The sequence below is a fragment of the Meles meles genome, chromosome 7, assembly GCF_922984935.1.
Source record: "Meles meles chromosome 7, mMelMel3.1 paternal haplotype, whole genome shotgun sequence".
Taxonomy (NCBI): Eukaryota; Metazoa; Chordata; class Mammalia; order Carnivora; family Mustelidae; genus Meles; species Meles meles.
Genome location: NC_060072.1, coordinates 142,974,739 through 142,980,197, shown reverse-complemented (window position 1 = coordinate 142,980,197; position 5,459 = coordinate 142,974,739). Strand labels below are relative to the sequence as shown.

Here is a 5,459-nt window from a genome sequence, read left to right as displayed (position 1 = left end):
CACTTCTTAGTATCATTTTTCAAGAAGCACTTTGAGACTATCAAGGTGAAGTCTCCTTCAATATCTTCTTTTTTTATTGAAATAGAAAATTCTTCATCACCTACGGAAAATTTCCATAGGAAGTTCACAGATCATCAACACTAGAGAGTCACTTTGCAATTTCAGAACAATTTGTTTTAAAAACCCAATTCCTAACAACTTCAGGGGGCAATTGCTTTGGCTAATGTAGGCATTACGAGAGAGTCTTAAGCCACATCTGTTACAAATATCTTGCGAAGATAAACCAGAATTCAGGGAGTTCCAATCATCTCATTTGCCTAATATGCTTACCAGTGAAGGTAAAGAAGTCGACGCTACGAAATATCTATCAGTCAAAGGAGGTCTTGGGAGAACGAAACATGCTTATACTTGTGTCCTTCATAGAGTTCATAATCTACGATTGGCATATTTGAGTTTGGGATTAAGAATTGGAAGATAATTACTTCCTGGCCTTTTGGCTAATATGAGGTTCTTATATGTTTAATATCTGATATGTCCTCTATCCAAGGACAATACATTAAGTAGATTTTTGGAGCAGAGAGTTGGAATAAGGAGGCTCTTCTGTCTACACCACACTTGGCCCTGGTGTTGCAATACTTCCAGGAATGGTGCAGGCCCTCAGGGGCAACAGTAGTGGTGCAAATGGCAGGGTGGTTTTGGCTTTTGAAGTCACCCCATGGGCCTCTGCGCAGAGGAGATCCAGTGGTTTCCTTCTTGTCTTGCAGCAGGAGCTTGGCAGGAAGCCGAGTAGCAAGGTTCTAGCATCCCTGGCCTGAGTACCTAAGGCCTACCTAACACATGGGACAGCTGACCTGTGTGTGTGTGGCGATCAGGACAAGCCTCGCCACACTCCATCCACCCCAGGAAAGTCCCAGCCTCCACCTGTCCCCATTTGCCTCCATCTCTTCTCTGGGTCACTCCACCCGCCCAAACCACCACTAAAAAAAAAAAAAAAAAAAAAGAATTGGAAGATAGATATAGGATAGCGGATGATAGAGCATGAAAGAGTTAAACATATTGGTCAGTCCATCCTTTCGTTGCTCGTTTAACAGACTTCAACCAGTCTCAATTTAACCTTGTGTTAGTTATTGTAGTATCTAGTATGGGATCATAATATCTAGAAATTTGCCATGTATCTTAGCAGAAATATGACCCAGTAAGCAAAATTGTATCTCTTTTTGTGAAACAAACCTACCTGTAATTCCTCCTCGTTATTCACAAAGCCCTAGGACACCAGTGTATGTTGTTTATGATATTAGACATAAGCATTGTATTTATTGCTACAAATAGATCTGTGGTCTAATATAGACACTCTTTGCACAAGAGATACATTGAAACAGTTATTTCTAGGTGTTCCCATGGGAACTAACATTTGAGAAACTTTAAAATTAAAAGTTAATGAATCAGGAGCACCTGGATGGTTCAGTTGGTTAAGTGTCTGACTCTTGATTTCTACTCAGGTCATGATCTCAGGGTCCATGGAGCCCCACATTGGGCTCCATGCTCAGTGGGGAGTCTGCTTGAGGATTCTCTCTCCCTCTGCCCCTCTCCCATGTGCACATGTGCTCGCTCTCTTTCTCTCTCTTTCTCAAAAAAAAAAAAAAAAAAAAGCTAATGAATCCAAATAAAATACCTAAAGTATTTTAAAAGCTACAATGAGTTCTGAGCCAGCAAGATTAGATAGGAAATGGTGTGCACCCTTAACCCACCTGTAGAGAGAATGTGTAGACAGCCCGGCTCCTGAACCACAGGAAAAGGAATCACAAAAGCAAACCTTAGCAATATCCATTCAAACAGGACAAGCTTTTTAGCAAAGAAAAGTTAGGATTTAATATCAGGAAAGACTGTATTTTAAAAAGTTCACTTGGTCAGCCCAAGGCTATAACTAGTAAAATTGCCCTGTTGCCGGATAATTCCCTACTATAAAGAGGGGTCTATCAGAAAATCTCATTCAGCCATTCGCTCATTCGGGGCTCATTCGGGCCCCACATCGGGCTCTCTGCTTGGCAGGGAGCCTGCTTTCTCCTCTCTCTCTCTCTGCCTGCCTCTCTCCCTACTTGTGATCTCTATCTGTCAAATAAATAAATAAAATCTTTAAAAAAAAAATAACCCATCACTTTTTTCTTTGCATTTCTAACATCAGTACACTCACTGATGATCCCGGCTGAGAAACTCTGTTTGAATTTCTATCATGATTTCCCTCATGGGTCTTGAATAGTTCATCCACAGACTGACTTGTCCAAAGAATTCATCTGATGGCACCCATCTCTCTAAGTGAACTGCTACTCTGCTTCCTAACTTGATTCAATTCGTTCTTTCAAAGCTTCTCTGTTTCTCACATCAATTTTGCATTGATGCCTTTCGTTAATACACACGTCTCCCTCTTCCATTTGGTGGCATCGACATGGAATGGAGTCCAGGTTGAGTATAGAATAGATTCCCAACCGTTGTTGATTGAATGAATGAACAGATGCATAAGTAAATTTCCTAGGAAAAAAGCAGGTCATGTTAAAGAGACTAGAAAGGAAGTCCTTTCACTGGTCACCATCTTCTCTGCTAGAGGAACCATCAGACTTAGCTTCAAGACAGCCTATCAGGAGAGCCCTGGGGGATTCCTTGCTTCCTTTTCTTTGGAATACCCTATTTTTGTCTTCAGGGAAACAACAGAACTGTAGTCCTCTTCCCACCCTACTGAGGGGGAGACAACAAGCTGAAGGTGAACAGACTGGCGTTTAAATTTTCGTTCTGCCATTATCATCCATGGAAACTTCTGCCCGTGCCTGACCCCTGCTGAGTCTGTCTCCGAGGTCTGTGAAGAGAATGGGTTGCTCTGGGGGGATGAGATGAGACAATGAAACATTTCTAGTCAAATAATATCTGGGCACAGTAATAATCGTAACAGTACCCTTGAGTTTTCCTATGGGTTAGGCACGTTATACATATTATTTCAAATAATGCCCATAGCTGGTAGGTACTATCTTCAGATTCATTTTACAGAGGGAAAAAAAAAGACTGAGAGCAGGGTTATTTGCCCACCAGATTTCGGTAATGGGTCGGCGTCCATCGCTCCTTAGTCAGGAGTTGGGAGTAGTTACCACCGACATCAACCATCCTAGTGTGTATGCCTCTCATTTGTGAAACAGTAGAGCATCACGTATTCTTGTTTTAGTTTTTATTTTTATTTTTTTTAATTTTTAAAAAATATTTTATTTATTTATTTGACAGAGAGAGAGATGACAAGTAGGCAGAGCAGCAGGCAGAGATAGAAGGGGAGGTACCCAGGTGCCCCCGTATTCTTGCTTTAAAAAGTGATTATAATTAACTTCATAGCATTTGGGAGACTGGGGGTGGGGAAGGGTTTGAAGTTGCCAAGCACCCCAAGTTTCTCAAGATCTCTCAGTGAGGACACAACCTTCATGAAGTGGGCAAAAAACTGCATGTTCACAACACACGAATCAGAGGATCGTTTGTTTTTTTCCCCCAAAGTACTGTTTTTTAAACTGCCTGCTACCTCCATAATCTCCGAATTTATGCCTGTATGTGTCATAAAGATGTTTAGGATCTGCTTAAATCAATAAAGATAAATGTTCCTGGGAATAACCATATTCAGAACATGGTTTGTTTTTAGAATCACAGCTCCCTCCCCCACCAAAACAACAAAAACAAAACAAACAAAAAAACCTACAAAAAAAACCCAAAAAACAAACAAACAAATCCCTACCCAAACCCAGTGTTAACTGAAAGACCCTGCCAACATGGAAACCTTAGGGCTTGTGTCCATCATGGTGATATCTGGGATCCCAGCTCCAGGATGTCTCCTTCTCTCTGATAGACTAGATACCCCAATAAAGTACTCCACTTCACCTCTGCTTGGCAAACGCATATAAAAAGGGATCTCCTGGAAAGTAACATTTTTTTAGAAACGTTACTCTTCATTGGCTTCAAGGATTGCTTGATAGAAGACAAGCTTGTGCCCTTTAACTCCACCTCCAGGCTCCGAGGCTGGATCCATCAATTTTCTCTTTCCATAAAGATGTCTTAGCTGTCTCTTGAGCTAATTTATGTTTCTGTTCTTATTTGGCAATTTACTTTCCTGGTTTAATATCCCAAACAAACAAAACAGCATTTCTGGACATTCTTCACTGTTCTTATTTGATACTATTTCTTCAAGTCTGTATCACAGTTTCTATATATTTTGGGCTTTTTGATCAAATGACCCAATGCCTTCTTAATTTTTGAACGTGCTCTGGTGGGAACATTTCCTGTCATTAAAAGCTCAGTGAGTTTGTGTTTTAGTGGTTTTCATGTGTTAGATGTGGAAATTGAAAATATTGAGATTAGGAAGAGAGACTTCTATAGCTTTGGATTTCTAAAAATAAATACTATGAACTAAAAATCATTAAGGGGTCAAGATTGTGGTATTGTTTGCAAGTACAGAAAGAAGTTCTAAACTGGTTTCAAAATGGTGCGTTTCTATTTTAATTATATTTGTGAGTACTTTCTCTTGACCTCATTTGTGAAATTTACAGTATGATTTATCTACTTCTATGTAGGCTCAGTTAGGCCAGGGAGGTCAAATATGTTATAAAAAAATTTCTGGGGGCACCTGGGAGGCTCAGTGGGTTAAGCCTCTGCCTTCGGCTCAGGTCATGATCCCAGGGTCCTGGGATCGAGCCCCACATCGGGCTCTCTGCTCAGCGGGGAGCCTGCTTCCCTCTCTCTCTCTCTGCCTGCCTCTCTGCCTACTTGTGACCTCTGTCAAATAAATAAACAAAATCTTTAAAAAAAATTTCTGAATTTTAATCTTGCACTTTGCATCTAACATGGTTGAAAATATGAAAAAATCAAGCAGTGTTTTTATAATTCTTTTGTTTTGTTTTGTTTTTTTACCTCTGCAGTGTGATTTCATTGTAGTATGGATAAGCCTTAAAAGGTTGTTACGAAGAGAGTGAATATTGTTGAGCTATTGAAAATAGTAAAATGAACATACCTTGAGTTTCCCCCTAAAGTATTTTATTTGGCTACAGAAGAATTATTTCAGATGCTGTTACATTTAAAATGTTTACCACCATATCTTAAGGCTAAAAACTATGATACATCTGGCTGTCTTTGTAAAAGGATGTTTCTTTTTTTTAATTTTTAAAGAAGACTCCATTTATTTATTTGAGAGAAAGAGAGAGCACACACGTGCAGAGGGGAGAAGCAGAAGGAGGAGAGAGAGGCAGAAACAGAGGGAGAAACAGGGTCTCCCCTGAGCAGAGAACCCAAAACAGGGCTTGATCTCAGGACCTTGAGATCATGATCTGAGCTGAAGGCAGACAGTTAACTGACTGAGCACCCCAGAGACCCCACAGGTTGTTTTTTTATTTCCTCCCCCAGTCTGACTAAAATTGTGAGGAAAGCCAGACTTCCAGGCCAAA

General features: G+C 40.4%; 1 pseudogene; it reads left to right on the top strand.

Annotated features, from left to right (window-relative positions):
• The first annotated feature begins 477 nt into the window (after positions 1 to 477).
• Positions 478 to 658, top strand: LOC123947680 (annotated as a pseudogene).
• The last annotated feature ends 4,801 nt before the right edge of the window (positions 659 to 5,459 follow it).